The following is a 24,270-nucleotide window of genomic DNA, read 5'->3' as shown; positions in this document are numbered from 1 at the left end:
AGCTCATCAAATCCAGGTGACTCTATCATCTCTAGGTAGGGTTGGTAATGGCCAAACTGAGAAAAATGTCATGGGACAGACCTCATAGCCAGACCCAGCTCCAGGCTTTAGGAAAGCAAGTCCCATCCCAGAATTTGACATCTGAAGGCTATGGTGAGAGACTTCAGGTGGTGGGCTTAGACCAACAGTCCATATCAGGCAGTGACCCATTCAATTATTGGCATGCTCCCCCAAAAAGTGTAGGCAGGACATTAGTAACAAAAGGATTATTTTTCATTAGACCACATTAGGAAGCTAAGGTAGCAGGTCGATCAACACCTTCTCATTACACCTTTCCCGATCATCCTATTTAAAATTATAATCTTCCCACTTCTATTTCTTTTAGTGTTTCATTTTTCTCCATAACGTTTAGTCACCTAACAGGCTATGTCTAATTGCTTAATTTTGTTAATTGTCTGTATATGCTACTAGAAAACCAGGAAAGCATGGCTTTTTCTTTTTCTGTTGTCACTGCTGTATCCCTAACGCTTAGATTAGTTGCTCCATAAACACTTTCAAAATAAAGAAATATCAGTAGGAATCAGAATCTGGTCACTGGACTGTAGGTTGGGGCCAGAATCTTCCATTACAAATACAATGAAGTCCTCCATTCCTGCTGCTTAGAAGTGAAAACCAGGCACAGGACAGTAGATATGAATTGAATTAGCAAAACCGGGCCCAAGATTAGTCTCGCTTTTGGTAAGTGTGATTGCTGGGTTTGGCTATAGTTCTCAAACTTTATAAGAATTACCTAGGAAGCTTGTTTAAATGCAGATTTCTGAATTCCTACCCCCAGAAATTATAATTTGGAGGGAATGGATTGTGGTTTAAACATCTGGATTTTAAACAAGCACCCCCAAGATATTCTAATACAGGAAGTCTACTAATGACACTTAGGGGAAAAAGAAACCAAAACATAAAACAAGTCCTTCATGATTTAAGATTAAAATCATTCTTAGAGATTGAGGAAGATCCTCCAGGTGGGAATTTTGCTTGTGGAAAAGAAGGGTTGCAGAGGCTGGGAACAAGTGGGGCCTGAGGGTATCACAGTAACACTGTAAGCTCGATTTCGGCACTTGTTAAAATGTACTTTCTGCAATCTTATTCTCAGGGGTTGCATTTTAATATACAACAGGCGATTTTGATGCTAGAAGTCCAAAAGTCATACTCTGAAAAATACCGGCTTAAAGGGAAGGGAAGGGAAATTAGAAAAGAATCTATTATGTGCAGATGTCAAACACTGTGCCAAAAGAGCTCTACACACAGGTAACTTTTATGACCATTATTTTACAGATGAGAAAAATGAGAACCACACACTGTATAAGACCCTTGAGGTCACACTGATTGGAAAGAGGTGAGCTTTGACTCAGATGAAGGAATTCCTGAATTCACTGTCTATGATCCTTCAACTGCTGTTAGGTTTATCTAGTATTCACAGGGATCATCTTGTAGTATTTATATAATTTGGCCAACTGTATGTAGTTGTGTAAACCCTGCCACAATTAAGATATAGAATCTTACTACAGCCCAAAACGTTCCCTGGTGACATTTTGCAATTATTCCCTTCTCCCCTCACTGGCAACCACGTTTCTATTTTCTGTTTCTATGACTAATTTAGATACCTCATATAAGCGGAATCTTGCAATTTTTGTCTTTTAGCTACGGGATTATTTCACTCACCATAATGTCCTTAAGGTTCATCCATGTTGTAGTATATGACAGGATTTCCTTTTTTAAGCCTGAATAATAGTCATATATACGTATATATATACATACTATATATATAATGTATATAGAATATTAGGTTGGCCAAAAAGTTCCTTTGGCTTTAAAGGGGGGGGGGAAGACACAATTTTCATTTTCACCAAGATCTTTATTGAACAACGTATTCACCATTTTGTTCTACTACCTTCTGCCATTTTTCAGGCAACTTCATAATTCCATCTTCCCAAAACTTTGTATCTTTTTGAGCACAGAACTGTTCCAGGTGCCTTTTACAGTCTTCCAGGGAACTGAATTTTTTTACATTAAGAGAATTTTGTCAAGACCGAAATAAATGGAAATCCAAAGGTGCAATGTCTGGTGAATATGGCAGATGAATCAGAACTTCCCAGCCAAGCTGTAACAGTTTTTACCTGGTCATCAAAGAAACATGCAGTCTTGCGTTATCCTGATGGAAGATTATGCATTTTCTGTTGATTAATTCCAGACGCTTTTCATCAAGTGCTGCTTTCAGTTGGTCTAACTGGGAGCAGTACTTGTTGGAATTAATCATTTGGTTTTCCAGAAGGAACTCATAACAGAGGACTCTCTTCCAATCCTACCATATACACAACATCACCTTCTCTGGATGAAGACTTGCCTTTGGTGTGGTTGGTGGTGGTTCATTTCGCTTGCCCCATGATCTCTTCCGTTCCACATTATTCTACAGTATCCACTTTTCAATGCCCATCACAATTTGTTTTAAAATGGAATATTTTCATTCCATTTAAGTAGAGAATAGTATGCGGAAATAAGGTCAAGAAGTTTTTTTTCGCTAAACTTTTGTGGAACCCAAACATCAAAGCAATGAACGTAACCAAGCTGGTGCAAATGATTTTCAATGCTTGATTTGGATATTTTGAGTATGTCGGCTACCTCCAGCGTGGTAAAATGTTGACTATTCTCAGTTAATGTCTCAATTTGATTGCTATCAACTTCAACTGGTCTACCCGACTGTGGAGCATCATTCAGTGAGAAATCTCCAGCATGAAGCTTCGCAAACCACTTTTGACACGTTCGATCAGTCACAGCACCTTCTCCACACACTGTACAAATCTTTTCTTGCATTTCAGTTGCGTTTTTACCTTTCTTGAAAAAATAAAATAAAATATGCTGAAAATGTTGTTTTTCTTCCATCTCCAATATTAAAATGGCTACATAAAAACTCACCAATTTTGATAAGTTTTTTTTTAAAATGCACGCTGATATGACAGCTGTCACAGTACAATCTAACAAAATTGTTCTGAATGAAGTTAAAGACAACTAAGTGCTACTAGAGCCATTTTACAGAAAAAACTGAAAGAACATTTTGGCCAGCCCAATATATATTTTCTTTATCCATTCATTCATTGATGGATAATGCTGTAATGTACATGGATGTGCAAATATCTCTTTGAGATTTTTTTTATTATTATTCTTTTGGATAAATACCCAGAAGTGGGATTGCTGGATTATATGGTTATTCTATTTTTAAATTTTAAAGAAATCTCCATACTGGTTCCCAAAGCAGCTGCACCATTTTACATTCCCATCAACAAGGGTTCCTTTTTCTCCACATCCTCACCAACACTTATTGTTTTTTTGATAGTGGCCATCCAAACTGGCATGAGGTGATACCTCACTAGGGTTTTGATTTGCATTTCTCTGATGATTAGTGATGTTGAGCATTAAAAAAAATGTTTTTAATGTCTTTCGTCCCACTGGGGGTCCAGTACTCTTTTGGCACCAAAGGCCAAATCCCTGACTCTGGTGCCACCTCTGTGGCTGCCCCCGCCCCAGCTCCTCCCGGCATCTTTAGTGTATTTAATGGCCATTTTTATATCTTCTTTGGAAAAATATCTACTTAAATCCTTCTTACTTTCTCCTAGGGATGTTCTTATCCAGCTGATCTCTCAAAAAATTCTTAGAGGGGGGACCACAGACACCTAAGGGGACGGGAGGAACCGCCAGCGACCCGGTAGGACGTGGGGCCTGGGGGGAGTTAAGGGGGAGGAGAAGTGGAAGCGGGACGGGACTGACGCCCCTGAGAGGCGGCTGGGGGAGGGGGAGGGATCCCACACCCGAAGGGGGAAATTGGGGGACCATTGAGAGGTCAGAGGATCAAAGGGGAGCGTGGCCAGGTTTCCCCTGCCCCTTTGGGCCCCCGGGAGCCTACTGAGATCCCAGGCCTGATCCTCTGCCCACGGAGGCCCCCTCCAGCCGGGCGGGTCCTGAGGGAGTGGGAGGGAGGGAAGGGGGAGCAAAAATAAAAATGAAGACCAGACCTCCGGGACCGGCACCCCTGAGGGGGCGCTGGGGGAGGGGAGGAGTTCAGGCACCCAGTGGGACCCACGCACCGTTAGGGGTCCAGTGGGGCAAGGGAACACCCTGGGGGAGATGGTGGGGGGGGGAAGGAGGAACAGAAAGGAACGCGGCCAGTGCTTTCCCTGTCCTCTTAGGCACCAGGGAGCCTGCTGGGCTCCCGGGCCTACTCCTCTGCCCTCGGAGCCTCCCTCCCGCTGCACAGAGCCCAAGCCCCGCCCCTACACCCCCACCCAGGGCCCTACCTCTACACTCGGAGACCCCCTCTGAGACCCCCTCCAATGCGCTGGGCCTAAACCCCACCCCCACACCCTCACCCACGGCCCTACCTCCAAACTCCGGAACTCCACACTCTGGAGGCGCTCCTTTCCACGTGCTGCCTCTCCCCTTCTGCACAGGTCCTAAGCAGAGGCCCCGTCCCACGCTTGAACGTCGCCCCACCTAGGCCCCGCCCCCAGGGCCTTATCCAGCTATGTGGGTCCTGAGCCTAGGCCCTGCCCCATGCTCAAACGTCACCCCCACTGCCTAGGTCCTGCCCCACCTAAACCCTGCCCCTACCTAAGTTCCACCCCCACATAAACTCCACCCCCGTAGCCAGAGCTTTGTTTCTTTATTTTCCTCCTCTTTTACATTAAGGTTCTGTTTTACCTTGTTGATTCATTGCTGCTGATTTTTTTATATGTTTATTTTTCCTAATAAATCTTTTATTTTTCTAATTTTATTTTATTCTTTATACTTTGTTAGTGATTTCTCCTTTTGGCTTGTTCCCCAACCCGTCTATTTTTTTTTCTATTACTGTTGTGATTTTATTTTACCTTGTTGCTGTTGTTTCAATTATAGTTTTATTTTTCCTAATATATTTTTTATCTTTCTAACTTTACTTTGTCTTCAGTTCTTTGATATTGTACTGCTCCTTTTTCTCTTTCTTTCTTCCTTTTTTTTTTTTTTTTTAACTGCACCACGAAGCTTGCAGGATCTTGGTTCCCAGGCCAGAGGTCGGGCCTGAACTGCTATGGTGGGAGCTCCAAATCCAAACTGCTGGACTAACAGAGAACCTCAGACACCAGAGAATATTAATCAGAGTGAGACCTCCCGGAGGTCCTCATCTCAGCACCAAGACAGCTCTATCCAACTGCCTGAAAACTCCAATGCTCAACATCTCAGGCCAAACAACCAGTAAGACAGGGATACAGCACCACCCATCAAAAAAAAAAAAAAAGAAAGAAAGAAAAAGAAATGACAAAAAATATATGTTACAGATGAAGGAGCAAGGTAAAAACCTACCAGACCAAATAAATGAAGATGAAATAGGCAACCTACCTGAAAAAGAATTCAGAGTAATGATAATAAAGATGATCCAAACTCTTGGAAACAGAATGGAGAAAATACAAGAAATATTTCACAAGGATCTAGAAGAAATAAAGAGCAAACAAACAATGACAAACAACACAATTACTGAAATTAAAAATACTCTAGAAGGAATCAATAGCAGAATAACTGAAGCAGAAGAATGGATAAGTGACCTGGAAGATAAAATGGGGGAAATAACTGCCAGGGAGCAGAATAAAGAAAAAAGAATGAAAAGAATTGAGGACAGTCTCAGAGACCTCTGGGACAACATTAAACGCACCAACATTCGAATTATAGGGGTCCCAGAAGAAGAAGAGAAAAAGAACGGGCCTGAGAAAATATGTGAAGAGATTATAGATGAAAACTTCCCTAACATGGGAAAGGAAATAGTCAATCAAGTCCAGGAAGCTCAGAGAGTCCCAAACAGAATAAACCCAAAGAGAAACACACCGGGACACATATTAATCAAACTGTCAAAAATTAAATACAAAGAAAAAATATTAAAAGCAGTAAGGGAAAAACAACAAATAACATACAAGGGAATCCCCATAAGGTTAACAGCTGCTTTTTCAGCAGAAACTCTGCAAGCCAGATGGGAGTGGCAGGACATATTTAAAGTGAGGAAACAGAAAAAACCTACAACCAAGATTACTCTATCCAGCAAGGATATCATTCAGAATCGAAGGAGAAATTAAAACCTTTACAGGTAAGCAAGAGTTAAGAGTTCAGCACCACAAAACAAGCTTTACAACAAATGCTAAAGGAACTTCTCTAGGTAGGAAACACAAGAGAAGGAAAAGACCTACAAAAACAAACCCAAAACAATTAAGAAAATGGTAATAGGAACATACATATCAATAATTACCTTAAATGTAAATGGATTAAGTGCTCCAAACAAAAGATATAGACTGGCTGAATGGATACAAAAACAAGACTCATACATATGCTGTCTACAGGAGACCCACTTCAGACCTAGGGATGCACACAGACTGAAAGTAAGGGGATGGAAAAAGATATTCCATGCAAATGGAAATCAAAAGAACACTGGCATAGCAATTCTCATATCAGACAGAATAAACTTTAAAATAAAGACAAGAGACAAAGAAGTACACTACATAATGATCAAGGGATCAGTCCAAGAAGAAGATATAACAATTGTAAATATTTATGCATCCAACATAGGAGCACCTCAATACATAAGGCAAATGCTAACAGCCATAAAAGGGGAAATTGACAGTAACACAATCATAGTAGGGGACTTTACCACCCCACTTTCACCAATGGACAGATCATCCAAAATGAACATAAATAAGGAAACACAAGCTTTAAATGATACATTAAACAAGATGGACTTAATTGATATTTATAGGACATTCCATCCAAAAACAACAGAATACGCTTTCTCCTTAAGTGCTCATGGAACATTCTCCAGGATAGATCATATCTTGGGTCACAAATCAAGCCTTGGTAAATTTAAGAAAATTGAAATTGTATCAAGTATCTTTTCTGACCATAACGCTATGAGACTAGATATCAATTACAGGAAAAAAAACTGTTAAAACTACAAACACATGGAGGCTAAACAATACACTACTAAATAACCAAGAGATCACTGAGGAAATCAAAATTGCCCAGAAACAAATGACAATGAAAACACAACAACTCAAATTTATGGGATGCAGCAAAAGCAGTTCTAAGAGAGAAGTTTATAGCAATACAATCCTACCTCAAGAAACAAGAAACATCTCAAATAAACAACCTAACCTTACACCTAAAGCAATTAGAGGAAGAAGAATAAAAAAACCCCAAAGTTAGCAGAAGGAAAGAAATCATAAAGATCAGATCAGAAATAAAGGAAAAAGAAATGAAACAATAGCAAAGATCAATAAAACTAAAAGCTGGTTCTTTGAGAAGATAAACAAAATTCATAAACCATTAGGCAGACTCATCAAGAAAAAAAGGGAGAAGACTCAAATCAACATTTAGAAATGAAAAAGGAGAAGTAACAACTGACATTGCAGAAATACAAAGGATCATGAGAGATTACTACAAGCAACTATATGTCAACAACATGGACAACCTGGAAGAAATGGACAAATTCTTAGAAAAACACATCCTTCCAAGACTGAACCAGGAAGAAATAGAAAATATAAACAGACCAATCACAAACACTGAAATTGAAACTCTGATTAAAAATCTTCCAACTAACAAACGCCCAGGACCAGATGAATTCACAGGCGAATTCTATCAAACATTTAGAAAAGAGCTAACACATATCCTTCTCAAACTCTTCCAAAATATAACAGAGAGAAGAACACTTCCAAACTCATTCTATGAGGCCACCATAACCCTGATACAAAACCAGACAAAGATGTCACAAAAAAACAATACTACAGGCCAATACCTGTGATGAACATAGATGCAAAAATCCTCAACAAAATACGAGCAAACAGAACCAACAGCACATTAAAAGGATCATACACCATGGTCAAGTGGGGTTTATCCCAGGAATGCAAGGATTCTTCAAGATACGCAGATCAATGTGATACACCATATTAACAAATTGAAGGATAAAAACCATTTGATAATCTCAATACATGCAGGAAAAGCTTTAGACAAAATTCAACACCCATTTATGATTTAAAAAAACTCTCCAGAAAGTAGGCATAGAGGGAACCTACCTCAACATAATAAAGGCCACATATGACAAACCTACTGCCAACATCATTCTCAATGGTGAAAAACTGAAACCATTTCCTCCAAGATCAGGAACAAGACAAGGTTGCCCACTCTCACCAATGTTACTGAACATAATTTTGGAACATAATTTTGGAAGCAATCGAGAAGAAATAGAAATAAAAGGAATCTAAATTGGAAAAGAAGAAGTAAAACTGTCACTGTTTATAGATGACATGATACTACACATAGAGAATCCTAAAGAATCTACCAGAAAATTACTAGAGCTAATCAATGAATTTGGTAAAGTAGCAAGATACAAAATTAGTGCACAGAAATCTCTTGCATTCCTATACACTAATGATGAAACATCTGAAAGACAAATTAAGGAAACACTCCCATTTACCACTGCAACAAAAAGAATAAAATACCTAGGAATAAACCTACCTAAGGAGACAAAAGACCTGTATGCAGAAAACTATAAGACACTGATGAAAGAAATTAAAGGTGATACCAACAGATGGAGAGATATACCATGTTCTTGGATTGGAAGAACCAACATTGGAAATATGACCATACTACCCAAAGCAACCTGCAGATTCAGTGCAATCCCTATCGAACTACCAATGGCATTTTTCACAGAACTAGAACAAAATATTTCTCAATTTGTATGGAAACACAAAAGACCCTGAATAGCCAAACAATATTTAGAAAGAAAAACAGAAGTGGAGGAATCAGGTCCCTGGCTTCAGACTATACTACAAGGCTACAGTAATCAAAACAGTACGGTACTGGCACAAAAACAGAAATATAGGTCAATGGAACAGGATAGAAAGCCCAGAGATAAACCCATGCACATATGGTCACCTTATCTTTGATAAAGGAGGCAAGAGTATGCAGTGGAAAAAAGACAGCCTCTTCAATAAGTGGTGCTGGGAAAACTGGACAGCTACATGTAAAGGAATGAAATTAGAATACTTCCTAACACCACACACAAAAATTAACTCAAAATGGATTAAATATCTAAATGTAAGGCCACTCTAAAACTCTTAGAGGAAAACATAGGCAGAACACTCTATGACATAAGTTACAGCAAGATCCTATTTGACCCACCTCCTAGAGAAATGAAAATAAAAACAAAAATAAATAAATTGGACCTAATGAAACTTAAAAGCTTTTGCGCAGCAAAGGAAACCATAAACAAGATGAAAAGACAACCCTCAGAATGGGAGAACATATTTGCAAATGAAGCAACTGACAAAGGATTAATCTCCAAAATTTACAAGTAGTTCCTGCAGCTCAATATCAAAAAAACAAACAACCGAATCCATAAATGGGCAGAAGACCTAAATAGACATTTCTCCAAAGACGATATACAGATTGCAACAAACACATGAAAAGATGTTCAACATCACTAATCATTAGAGAAATGCTAATGAAAACTACAATGAGATATCACCTCACACAGGTCCGAATGTCCGTCATCAAAAAATCTACAAACAGTAAATGCTGGAGAGGGTGTGGAGAAAAGGGAACCCTCTTGCACTGTTCGTGGGAATATAAATTGTTACAGCCACTATGGAGAACAGTATGGAGGTTCCTTAAAAAACTAAAAATAGAACTACCATATGACCCAGCAATCCCACTACTGGGCATATACCCTGAAAAAACCATAATTCAAAAGAGTCATGTACCACAATGTTCACTGCAGCACTATTTACAATATCCAGGACATGGAAGCAACGTAAGTGTTCATCAACAGATGAATGGATAAAGAAGATGTGGCACATATATACAATGGAATATTACTCAGCCATAAAAAGAAACAAAATTGAGTTATTTGTAATGAGGTCTATGGACCTAGAGCCTGTCATACAGAGTGAAGTATGTCAGAAAGAGAAAAACACATACAGTATGCTAACACATATATATGGAATCTAAAAAAAAATGGTTCTGATGAACTTAGGGGCAGGACAGGTATAAAGACACAGAGGCACAGAATGTACTTGAGGACACGGGGAGGGGGAAGGGTAAGTTGGGACGAAGTGAGAGAGTGGCATTGAGATATATACACTACCAAATGTAAAATAGCTAGCTAGTGGGAGCAGCCACATAGCACAGAGAGATCAGCTGGGTGCTTTGTGACCACCTAGAGGGGTGGTTTAGAGAGGGTGGGAGGGAGACACAAGAGGGAGCGGATATCGGGATATAGGTGTGCACATAACTGATTCACTTTGTTATACAGCAGAAACTAACACAACATTGTAAAGCAATTACACTTCAATAAAGATGTTTAAAAAAAGGAGTTCTTAGACAAAATTTCCTCTCTGGAGACCACAAGGTAGAAGCGACCGTGCTGTCTTGTTGGCTTCATAAATATCTGCGTTCATGCTGTGTGTGCACTGATTCAGAGCTTTTAGACACCTACAGTTCTATGCCAAAAATAAGATGAAATCATCGTTTCCTAGGCAACAATTTCATGGAAAATACATAGTTTTCCTCTGAAGGTGTCTTAAATGGTAAAATTTACTATTTACTTTTTTAATGTGTTCACTTTTTAAAGGAACACTCTGTAAACCAAATGCTTCAGCATGCATGGATTGTTAAATTAGGCAACTAGACTCTGACCAAGTTCTAACTTGTGCAAAAGGAGGGCCAGATATACTTTTTTGTGTAAACTCTACGTGGAAGATAAAAATGGGGCAGGGTGTTAGGACAGAAGAAAGGATGGAAGAAAAGAAGGAAAGAGACAAGGAGGGAGGGAAGGAGGAAGAATTTACTAATGAATACCCATGGGATTGTTTTGAAATTTAAAACAAAATGCTCTTCATGGTGCTAGTCACTTAGTACATGCTCAGTAAATGGTAACATTATTTTTTTATTTTGTTAAACTAAAAACAATTATTTCTGTGTCAAAAACTTAGGCAAGCACTCAAGCATTAATTGTATCCAGAAACATGTTCTGGAGTGTGCCTGAGATGGTATATTTTGGACTATGACATCAATGATGGTAAGGCATTGATAAACTGGCACAGACACATCTGTCCTTTGTTGACCTAAATTGATATTAAGATGTAGAAATGTGCAGTCTGGATGAATTTCACCCCAATTCCTCCAACTATTTAGCACCTCCTGTCTAGAAGGCTTTATATGAAGTATTTTGTATGCCTTAACTTTTTAAATTCTGACACCCCTAGAGAAGAAAGATATCATTGCTAATACTTTAAAGGTATGAAACAGATCCTCAAAGGTTTTAAGTGATCAGATCAAGCTTGCAAGAGCTGTTTAAGTCTAGGATCCAGAATTCAAACTCAGGTTAGCTCCTTGATGTCCATCTGCACACTAATCTAGAGGTCCTTTATTTTCTCCTTTCCCCAGGGAAATTGGTGTGGCATTTCCGTAATAGCAAAAGTAGCTAAATAATATTTGAGAAAAAGGCGCTAGACAAATCAGGTATGGCTTATCTAGTAGACCGAGGAGTCAGTACTACCTAATACTCCCGGCTGTGAATAGTACACAAATCAAAATTATAAATTATTTTAGTAGTACTTTCCCACCAGAGATATTTCTTTAGAGCTAGGTTAATAATACAATAAGTAGATTTCACAGTAATTCATGGTGTTATTATTTCAAACCTGAAACCTCCCTGGGGTCATACAGATGCCTCAGAAACACAATTGCTACAGAACAGGTTCATGGCAAACCCTAGCGCAGAACCATATCCTGTCCCCTTTTTTCTTCCCTCATCTTAAGTCACTTGAAAAATAAAACTCAGAAAAGAATGCGCTGAAATAAGACATGAATGAAGCTATTCAATGAACTGGCACCCAGCCTTCGGCTAGTTTCATAAACTGCAAAATTATTTCATTTAGTTTGCATTAGATTTTCTTACTTTGATACACTTATACTCACATATTTTAGAGGGAATAGCTTACAACAAACTTCAGGGAAGTCTTCTTGATGTATTTTTCAAACTATCAAAACATAAACGTTCTTGTCAGTTAAAAACGTATTTTCCTCTATGTTTTCCAGAGATGAGTGCAATCCTGCTATAGGCTGATGAAATTGCACGTGTTATCATTTAAGGACTGGCTTGGACAGAGACATTCAACTGGTTCAACGTTTCCAGCTCTCTCCCTTGGATAATAGATGAAAATGTTTGTTTCCCTTGTCCATTTGGGTCCATACTATTTGTGCTATATTGCCAAATAAGATGCTCTGAGAGGTGTCAGTGGATTGGGCTCTGAAACTGAATATGCTTTTGCTGAAAATGGATCAAACATTTATATACCCTTTTAACAGTGTTTTAACCATGTTACCTTGGGTGAGGTATGGTGAGGTTAGCCACAGATCAAGAGAGAGAAATCAGAAAGAGTTTTACCATTTTGTTACTCACAGTTCCCTGGGAAGAACACAGCATGACACACAGTGCCATTCAGGGGAAGCCCCAGCGTTGGCCATGAGGCAAAAGGAAAGAGGGGAGTTGTGGATAGTGTCTTTGTTGTGGTTTCCATGGGTAAGCAAGTTTAGGATTAGCTACTTTGAATAATTTCAGCAGGCTTTAGGACACAGGAGCTGCCCCTGGTTGACTGGTATCTGGTCTTGGGACAATTAGGACAAGTGTATAGTGGCCAGGATTATGAGAACTCGATATGGGAGCAGGTTGGGAGTGTGGACTTAGTTGTCTACTGAAGCGGAACTGACTGGCCTCTCCTCAGGACCTGAAAATGGGGTCAAGACAGTGTTTTGAAAAATATATCAAGAACGGACATAGGAAAGAAGTTAAGGTATGTACCTTATTTGTTGTTGTTGTTGTTTGTTTGTTTGTTTAGTTATTGCCTCTTAGATCCTTCACTTCTCTTGTGGGTTAGATGATAAAGTTTCCCTGCCAGGTGTTCTACCACTCATTTCATTTTCCTCCTGGGTATAAAGGAAGATTATGTTCTTTCAACTTCCCTTATAATTAAGTTGGTCCATTTGACTTAACTCTGGTGACAAGAATGTGGGTAGAATTGATACCACCCCACTCCCTAGATAATTGGGAATTATGTATTAAAAATAAGTGTTACAAGATGGAATTTACTTGGGTCCTATATTAATATTCAGCAGAAAAGACACCATTTCCTGCACCTCAGTCCCCAACTGCTTTGCTGTCCCTGCTAACGTGAGCAACCGGTAAGTCTTTTTGAGGTTTAAGGACTTATCTGTTACAGGAGCTGGGCTTAGTCATGCTAATGATAATTAACTTGTCTATGGGTTCTTGTTTTTTTTTTTCAGAGCAATGACATTGTTAGATAGGAAAAGTTACAGTTCAAATCTCATAGGGTAGAAGTTATGATGCTAGTAACATATGACACCAGCACTGTAACATTCCTACGTAGTACAATGAAAACAGTATTTTTCTCAGCAAGTTTAGAGAGCTTCCTTTTTCTCCCTTGTTACTATTCTGTAATTCCTTAGTTTTGCAAAAGTCACTTTGAGATAGGAATTCTTGAGACACAAGAAAGGTTTTCCTAGGCCTTAGATTAGGAGATTCTAGAAGGAAGAAACTTTTCTTTCCTTTTTTTATTTTTCTCTCTCTCTTTTTCTTTATACCCTGTATGCCAACCCAATCTTTCTCTAACCCACAAACACACTGGTCAGCATGGAGTCATGTATATAGTAGTTTTGTATTATATAGTTGTGGATTTAATTTTCTGGACACTTTGTTATTGTTGTTTGAGCCATTTATAGGTCTGTTTTATATTTTAGCTAGCCTGACAAGCATACTTGTGGAAAACACTACAAAGCGTCACCTGCTAGATTTTAAAGCATGAGGCTATATATAGGAAGCCCCCATTACACATCCTCTGTCATCTGTGGGGCCTATCATTACTCCCCATGGTCACCTTTTAGATTATATAAAAAAAACCCTGTTGGGCTTCCCTGGTGGCACAGTGGTTGAGAATCCGCCTGCCGATGCAGGGGACACAGGTTCGTGCCCCGGTCCGGGAAGATCCCACATGCCGTGGAGCGGCTGGGCCCGTGAGCCATGGCCACTGAGCCTGCATGTCCAGAGCCTGTGCTCCACAACGGGAGAGGCCACAACAGTGAGAGGCCCGCGTACCGAAAAAAACAAAAACAAAAACAAAACAAAACAAAAAACCCTGCTTCCAGGAACTATGCTTATAGTTATAATTGATTGATCTGGTAAAGCTAGGCAAAGCCTGAAAACGTTGATGATAGCTTCTCAAGTCTAGGTTTCCCATTACTCAAAGGTTCTGAGAAGCAAAGGAACCCTTGAGAGATTATATAATATGCTCATTCCCCAGATTTTAAGACAGTTTATGTGTGTTTGTATTATATCTGATATATATTATGTATATAATAAAATCAGTTTTCTTCGTTTATATTTAAATTCTCTAGAGCTCCTTCTCCATTCTTGTTAGAAATGACACGTATTGTTGAAGGAACAAAGCTGGCTAACCCCATTTCTCATTTTTCCTACTGGGGAGACTGAGCCAGCCAAACCAATACCCTTTCCATCTGCCTCAAAGAACCTGTTATTTCCTCGCTTGCACACATACCATGATCACTCTGTCCTTTCCAAGTCACATTTCCTTGCTCTTTCAGAAGGTAAAAGTATTTTCCAAAAAATATCATATCACTCTGGTGTATTAATTGGATCTGTAATTTATATCTCTGTACCATTTGGCTGCTTCTGCATGTTTCACAGTACTGAGATGGAAGTGTTCAGAGTAAATGTGTAATGAAAGTTTATTGAGTGGTTATTGAATCTACTTCACAGGAATGTCCCCTGCATCCCTGATCACGAATACTACACGGTAAAAACTGTGTCTGTGTGACTTGTCTCTTACCACTGCCTCAGTCCAGGACTTTATGGATGATGGATACTTCACTTATTTAATTTCCGTACTGGATTCTGGAACATTAATGATATACTAATAATATGTAAAACTAATAGTATACTATATAATAATATATAATATATATCATCATGTATTAACCAGAATCACACTATTTGTATGAGTCGCAAATAAATAAATAACAATACAAAGCTTATTTAGTTTCTATTGTAAAAAGCCTTTTAAAAGTAATGAATAGAGTATACAGGAGTACATAACACGGGGGCCTCGCCTGGCCTGAAGAGTTATGAATGGTTTCCCTGTTGAAGTAGTACTTTAAGCTGAGACCTGAAGGATGAATAGGCCCAAGTCAGTAATTATTTTGCCTGACTTCAATATGATTCACCAAATCCCTAAATGTTATTTTAATTATTTACTGTCATTTACATTGTTTTTATTGGGCAAACATATCTGGGGCATCAGATAGTTTTTAAATTAAAAAGGTGACTCAAGGATGAAAAGTAGAATGCTGTGCAGGAACATAATGTAAGAATTCTAAATTCCTGATTCTTTCCAAAGAACTTTCAACAAAACACTACATGTAATTATATATTTAGTCTATTTCTAGTGAATATAAAGGAATTTTAGGAACATAGCAATGTCCATTTTAGTGCAGCACTTATGGCTGTGCTATGTTTGTCTTCAAGTTAAGTCGATAAATTCAGTTTTTTTAAAGCAACTAGTTAAGAAAAGGTTTGTTTTTATTGCACATTATCCAAATATGACCATATGCACTGCAATCAGTTACATCACATGTACAACAATGAACCACTGTTTATAACAGGCATCCCACATGTACTTCAGGGACTGTTTTGAGATTCAAATAAGAAAATAAATGTGTAAGAGACATGAAAAGGATAAAATTCTAGGCAAAGGACATATGCTATATTTGTGACATTCTTTTCCACTCTTCTGGTTACTTCGATGTACAAATATGAGAATTTAGGAATGATTCATAAGTTTAAAGGATCAAAGTTAATGAAAAGAAAAGAAAGGAAACAAAAAGGAAAGAAGAAAAACATCCACATAAATTTTTTTAAAATTAGCAATAGATAATTTCAAGGATTACATCAAATTTAGGAGTAGTAGGATTAAAGTGATTATATAGCACAAAAATGGGAATATACTTAATGCCAATGAATTTTAAAGTGGTTAAAATAATACATTTTATGTGCATTTATCACAATATAAAAATGATTATATAGTTGATACTATAATAGTTTAAAGTGTTTGATCAAATACAATATGGTATTGATACAAAAATTTTAAATAAAAGATTAATAAGGGGCTTCCCTGGTGGCGCAGTGGTTGAGAGTCCGCCTGCTGATGCAGGGGACACGGGTACGTGCCCCGGTCCGGGAAGATCCCACATGCCGCAGAGCGGCTGGGCCCGTGAGCCATGGCCGCTGAGCCTGCGCGTCCGGAGCCTGTGCTCCACAACAGGAGAGGCCACGACAGTGAGAGGCCCGTGTACCGCAAAAAAAAAAAAAAAAAAAAAAAAAAAAAGATTAATAAATAGAATCTAACAGAATAATTAAAGTATAATAAACCATTACCAAATGAAACCTAGTCCAGAAGGAAAGAATGTTTTATTGTTGGGTAACCTGTTACCTAATTTTACCAAGAGTGACAAATCACAAATAATCTCCAAAAATGTTATAAAAATTATCAGAATTAACCATCTGTTTTTGATAAAGTAGCAATAGATAGAGATGTACCATGTTTATTAGAAAACAGTTTTCTCATTAAAACCATAAACAAAATAAGGCTACCCTTTATTGCCACTATTTTGTAGCATCATTTGTGAGTTATTGGACAATGCAGTTGGACAAAGGAAGGAAAAGAGTCATACAAATTAGAAAGGATATAAATCTCTTATTCTCTATAGATCATATAATTGTTTACTATAAAAACAAATAATTTTTCCAGAAATTTTTAAAGCCAAATAAAGGTATTTACAAAGGATAAGAGAATGTATTAAGCTGAGAGTTAATTTACAATAACCAATTAGTTTAAAACAAAGTACATTAAGAAAATATAATAAAAGTAAGATTCCTATTTCACATAAAAATTAAGAGAAAGTAAATTTTATATTTTATATATTTATTTATGTCATTGAAGTATATTTGATTTTCAAAATCGTGTTAGTTTCAGGTATACAGCAAAGTGATTCAGATATATACATATATAATTTTTAATATTCATTTCTATTACAGATATTACAAGATATTGAATATAGTTCCCTGTGCTATACAGTAAAGCCTTGTTGTTTACCTGATTTATATATGGTAGTGTGTATCTGTTAATCCCATACTCCTAATTTATCCCTCCCCTGCCCTTCCCTTTGATAACCATAAGTTTGTCTTCTATGTCTGTGAGTCTGTTTCTGCTTTGTAAATAAATTCATTTGTACTCTTTTTTAGATTCCACATGTAAATGCTATCATATAATATTTGTCTTTCTCTGTCTGACTTACTGCACTTAGTGTGGTACTCTTTAAGCCATTTTGAGTTTATTTTTGTGTATGGTATGAGGGTGTGTTCTAACTTCATTGATTTACATGCATTCTTTTCTCCATTGTATATTCTTGCCTCATTTGCTGAAGATTAATTGACTGTAGGTGTGTGTGTTTATTTCTGGGCTCTCTAGTCTGTTCCATTGATCTATATGTCTGTTTCTATGCCAATACCATGCTGTTTTGATTACTGTAGCTTTGTAGTATAAAATGATTTTATGTTTTATACTTGCTATTTGAAAATAAATATTGAGGCAGGCATCATGGGGATAAATAAGAACAATGTAGGACTTTTTGCCCTGTTTTAACAAGTAACAAGATAGTTACTTGTTTTATTTTGAGTATTATATGAGTGTGTACATTAATCATTTGATTCTTTGGGGGCCTCTTACTTCATCCTGGAATAAACCTGTCCCAGTGTCCAGTATCCCTGGATGGCACTCTTTCCCTCCACCTTTATGTCATATTAACCGTATAGTATCCACATTGAAGTTTCTTCCTAGGGTTGAATCTTCTGAACCTCAGCACACTTGTCTTACAATGAAAATTGCATGACCTTGGGCTGACAATTTCCACTGGAGGCATACAGGATGTTTGCTTCTCTTAGAGCCCTAGATGATCAACTGGAACTAAAATGTGTCCATCTACCTGACTTCAAGGATCATCAGCCACTTCCACGTCCTTGTGTATATATCAGACTGCTTCCTCTAGATGGTGATGCACACCCAAACCCAGTACAGCTTTGCCACCCTTCTTTGGTCATTGTGGATAGAGAGTCTAGTTGTATTTACTCCTTGATGCAAGATCTACAATGGGGTCATTTTCCGTAGTATCCATGAGTTTGCATCTTGGCTGAGAATCCCAGTTAGCATAAGAAAGGAATCAAGAAAGAGATAAAGCAGAGAGGATAAGCAGAATAACTAGAAGAGGTATTCATTAATTTATTCTAAAAATACTTTTTGATTGCTCAGTGTAAGTCACTGTACTATGTTAGAAACATTGAGAGGAATAAAGCCTGGTTGCTGTTCCCAGGCACTCAGATATTATTAAAGCAACTTTCGTCAAAATTGTTTCCAAATTTTCATAGAAAGCGCCAGAGGCTTCATAACTGATGCTTTCATGCATTTTTAAAAATTCCTCAATGGCTATGTTGTATTAGTCTAGGTGTTGCTACTTGGTGTGCCTCTTTGATATCCACTGTAAGTAATTTCTGCAGGATTACTTTGATATCATGAACCAAAGGTCCATGAGGCACTTTAAGGAAGAGAATGTGCTGTTTCAAAACCCCTGAAAGGATTTTGTCATGATCCTCTTTTGTGATACTGCTTTTGCTTCCCAGTTTTCTGTATTTAACTTTTAGTATAAGTAATTATGTGTAACAGTAGCTTTCTGACATTTGATCACAACATCTTACATTTGTTCTCCTGGATGCCTTTGGGTAGCAGCTTTACATTGTTCTATCCTGGCGCTCATCTGACCACATTGTCCCTGTTTTCTCCCTCATGTTGCCTACTAGACTGTGAGATTCCCAGAACAAAGGGTAGTTTGAATATATGGCTTAAAATTAAAATTGCCAGATTTATTAAATAAAAATATAGGACACCTGATTAAATTTGAATTTCAGAAAAAAAAATGTAGCTTGTGTCCCATGAAATATTTGGGACATACTTAGATGAAAAAAAATGATTTATTAATCTGAAATTCAAATTTAACTCAGCTTCCTGTATTTTGTTTAGCAACTCTACTTTAAAAATGTCTTAAAATCTGAAGAGCCTATAATTCTGTTTTTAAATATTATTTAATAATAAAGGATATAATTTAATCAGTAACGATGGGAATTTTATAAATTACATGAATCTTATTATCGAATACTGTATTCTGGGACATATAAGTATATAAAACATGGGAACAAGTCTTTACAGGCAGACAGATAGGCTTTCACATACATTGGCTTTTAGAACATTGGGCTTAGTGCACCATAAAGTAGCCTGTAGAAACACTAATGTTATGGGTCTGTTAAACAATTCAAGATGTATCACACATTGGGTTTAAGTCCATTCGCAGAGAAAACACTGTGCCAAAATTTTCTTTCATATAGCTATAGATTTTATATTACAGGGTCTGTTTTTTAACCATAGTATTAATAGGTATTAATTTCAGTTTCTTCATCATTTATCAAAGTCAATGAAAATCAATACATGTATTCATTTCAGTAAAGATTTGTTAAGCTGCTAAAATGTGCCAGTCCTAACCTAAGCAAAGTCATAACCAAACATGGTGGTGTAAGAGTGAGAAGAAAATGAGCATTCATAGAACTAAAATTAGCCATATGTTCATAGAAATAACATCAGATGATCCAAACAATAAACAGTTAATACCTATATTGTGGAATTCTGTGATTATAAAAATTTGTGGAACTTTGGGAACAAAATAGGAGGTCCACTAAGTACTTCAGAGTAGGAAAGTGGTCAAGTGATATGATTGAGGTGGGGATACCAAGGTTACATAAGAAAGCCTTTCGTTTTTCCTATTATTCACATCTAAATTCAATGTATTATTTACCAGTTTTCAATTGGTAATTGATTCTTTATAATAAAATATACAGAATTACTAAATTAAAAACATCAGATTAAAATATTGAACTATTATGAATCCAAAAAAAATTGAGATCTTAAATTTAGATAGAACATGTTCAGAATGTTTTAAATTAAAAAGTTGATTATAGGTTATTAACTTTATCCTCCTGAAGCACAGCTTATGCCCTCAATATAGTTCTGTTTCCTCACTGGCTCTTTACTGTACTTCTTATGTTTCTGTGGAAGAAGGACATCTAAGCTTAAATGCACTTCATGAGAGAAAGAAACACAAGGCTACTCTACTCTATCTGTCTACTGTCTATTTAACTAAAAATTTAACTTGTAGAGCTCCTTACCTCTTGTTTACTTCTCTTTCTCACACTTTTTTTTTTTTTAATGAGATGATAATGTATTACCTAAGTTAAGGGCATTTAAGTTAAAGACAATCTTCTTTGGGATGCCAAGAAGGGAAGAAAGATTTTAATTCTAAGATTCTGAAAATAAGTGATGAGAGAAGATAGATTTTTCTTATTGTTTAAAAGACTCATGAAAATAGTCACCATGGAAACCAGACATGAGTCCATGGAACATCAAGAGATCAGAAGACAGGTCTTGAGCTGAGACTCTGAGTCTTAAATTTGGAATGCTGACATAGATTTTAACCCTTATTTGAGGATAAATTCTTCATAAACTGTGTGATTTATTTTAGATTACACAGTCTTGGAATTTGATTTTTGTGTGTGTGTGTGAAATTCTACTCTGTGCTATTTTCTTTCTCTTTTTATTTCTCCTTCCCTCTCTCTTTCTCCCTTCCTTTTTTCTTCTCTCCCTATATCATTCTTCCTCCCTTCCTCCCTCCCATTCTTCCTTTCTTCCTCCCTCCTCTTCTTCCTTTCTTCCTTCCTTCCTTTCTTTTCTTTCTTTCTTCATTCATTCTTTTTTCTGTTCTTTCCCCTCCTCCTCCATCTGTTTCTTCTTTTCTTCTTCATCTTCTTCATTTTTTGATTAATGACCTATGGTGGGACATGTGAAAAGAAAGAAGATGAGAGAAAACTGTGGAAAATAGTACAACATATTAAAATCTAAAATGAGAGCAATACTTGGAAAATATATCACTTAAATATTCTGACCTAGTGAATATTCTAGCTAGCTCAGAGTGAACTCGTAAATTTTTTTTAAATGTTCAACTTTGTTTTTTGAGGATCTTCTTATATAATTACATATGAATAAAAAATAATACGTAGTAAAAAATAATCATCAGTCAGCATATTTATAAATACAGGAAATTGTTTAGAAAACAATCTCAAGTAAAACAATCAAAATACAATTTACATACATGTACAATATAAATGTAACTAGACTTTCAGAATGTTGAGGTTATTGCACTTTGTAACCTCTGTACTTAGTGCAAGAACTGATATGTAACAGCTGCTCAGTTAATATTTGCTTAAGAAGTCTACAGATACATCAAAATACACACATACACACACACACACACAAACACACACGTGTATAATTTTAAGAAGTTGAAAATAAAATGCAAAAAAAATAAAATAAAAGCTACTTTATTTCAAGTTACTGGACAATAAGAATATTTTTCTTCATTTTTTGTTTTTACTTAGGACCTTGAATCAATGATCCTGCAATATTTTGAACACTGTTATTCCTGAACATATTTCATAAAATGTATTGTTAATATGACTTTATTTTGTTTTCTTTCACTTTCCCAGAAATGAAATGATACCTATTTAGTTGAGATTTTATACTAAACCTATTTTATTCTAGAATGCAGGAACTTAGTACATCAATATTTAAAATTTATACAATTTATGTGTCAAAAGGTAGGGGTGTTTACAGGGATAAAAGGCAGCATAAGATAATGGAAATAGCATGTTTTGGGTTTCAGGATGTTATTTTACTTTTTAGAGTTGCTATTTTAAACTTGTGTGATAGGGCGAAACTACTTCACCTGTCTGGGTTTTACCATCTACTTCCCACGATTGATATAAGGAATATTTGGAGATGATATGTGTGTTTCTGATTTAAAGTATGCCTTTAAAGTGTTTATAAATGTGAAATGTGGGAGTTCATTTTAAAAGATTCCAATACTCCAAAGAAGCTAAAAGGGCATTGATCTCATAAAAGTCATTTTATTTTCTTGTGGTCAAATTATGCTTTGCTTAATAACATGGCACCTATACTCTTATTTGATATAATTTATGCCAAGTTAGTTTAAAATAAACGCAAAGGGTTTAACTAGACTGGCAGTTGTTCTGAATATTAGCTGCACATTAGAATCATCTGTGAAGCTCTCTAAAAATCTAATTCCCTGGCTCTCCACCTGATACCAATTAAGTCAGTGATTTTTTTTTTTTTTTAAAGCTATAGATGATTCTAATGTTTATCCAAAGTTCAGAACCCCTAAACTAGAAAGTCTACAGATCTGAACTCATTTTAACTTACCTTAGAATCTAGCTTATGAGAATCTGGATTGATTGATAGAATGTATTCATTAATTTATTCATTAACTGTATGTCTGGTAACCACTGCATGCCAGGCACAATTCTAGGTATAGGGAATGTTTAAATATATGGTGCCTACCCCCAAAATGTTTGCATTTTATCAGAGAAGGTGGGGACCTAAATGAGTAATTATGATTTAATATTATATATGTTATGCTAGGGCTTTAAAGCAAAGTTGTATGGTAGCACAAAGAAATGGTGGGTAGTCCTTCAGGAGGATCAGGCAGTGTTTCATTGGAGCTGATTTTGAAGCATTGGTATGCATTCATTAGGAAAAGAGGAGGATAAAAATTAGAGCCTTTCAAAATATTTTTTACAAAGTCATGATAAAAATACATACTGTGCTAGGGAACGACAAGCCAGTTATGAAGAAATTAAAAAAAGAGGATGGGGTCAAACAAGGAGGAGACCCAGGTGCTGTGCTTCAGAATTTGAACTCTATCCCATGGGCATTGTAGAAATGAGCTTACACAGCAGTTTATAAAAAAAAAAAAAATTGGATTAGTAAGACCTTCTATTCTTTCTGAGTGTCCTGAAGATACCCATTCTAATACAAAATTTAGAAAGCCCAGTGTTTCATAGTTCCTTGGATTACAAATTGCAATATAATTATAGGAAGCTTTTTCAGTTGAATGATGACTGGATCTAAAGTACTTACTAAATTATTATATGCTAATAATAGCTAATATTGCATGATAACTGTGTGCAAAGCCCTGCTCTAAAGACTTAACAGTAGTTAACTCCTTTAATACTAACAAAGACCTTATGAAGTAGTTGCCATTGCCCTCTGTTTACTTATAAATAAGGAAACTAAGGCACAGAAAGGTTAACTAATTGGTTCACACACACCTGGTAAGCAATACAAGCGTCAAATCCACGTCGATTGGCTTCAGAGAGCATGCTCTTATGTAGTATACTGCTTCTCACCTATAATAATTATAACTAACAATGTTTCAAATGCTTACTGTGTACCAAGCTCTGTGCTTTACAAGTGTAACTTATTTAGTCTTCACAATTAACTTATGGAACTAGGATTTTCCCCATTTTACAGATAATTAGGTTAAGGAACGGAATTGAATGCTGTATTACTTCAACTGTAGCACGTGCTCTTGGTTCATCAGTCAGGATTCTTGATGGATCCATGTGTCTAGCACAGCTCAACATCCCTGCTAAATCTTAAAGAAATGTAAAAAATGAATATTTAGTAACATAATTTTAATTTTGTAATATTACTAAACAAATGTTTAGTAACATAATTTAATTTCATTGTAAACATCAATTATCAAGTTTCTGTCATTGCCATGATTACTACCTAACTTTAAATCATTTACTTTAGCTCAATAAGCTACTTCTAAGAAAATGAAACATTGAAAACAACAGAAATCTCCTAAATCACTACAGTGAATGTTAGATATAGTGATGGGTTTCAGGTGATTAAGATTCTTTATAATTAAACATATGAATAGTTGCAACAGCTGTGTGTATACCATTGCGAGCATAATTGTCTCATGTATACAGTGTGAAGTTTCCAAGGATTCTATTAAGCAATGATTCCAAGGCTCTGTTTTGAAGAATAAAATCCTCTGTATAACCTTACTTGGTCATTTAAATGCAAAACAATGTTG

This window comes from Aethalodelphis obliquidens, unplaced genomic scaffold (assembly GCF_003676395.1).
Source record: "Aethalodelphis obliquidens isolate GAN/ISIS:26980383/991018 unplaced genomic scaffold, ASM367639v1 scaffold50, whole genome shotgun sequence".
NCBI classification, from domain to species: Eukaryota; Metazoa; Chordata; class Mammalia; order Artiodactyla; family Delphinidae; genus Aethalodelphis; species Aethalodelphis obliquidens.
The sequence above is the reverse complement of the archived record's forward strand: the minus strand, read 5'-3'. Positions refer to the sequence as shown.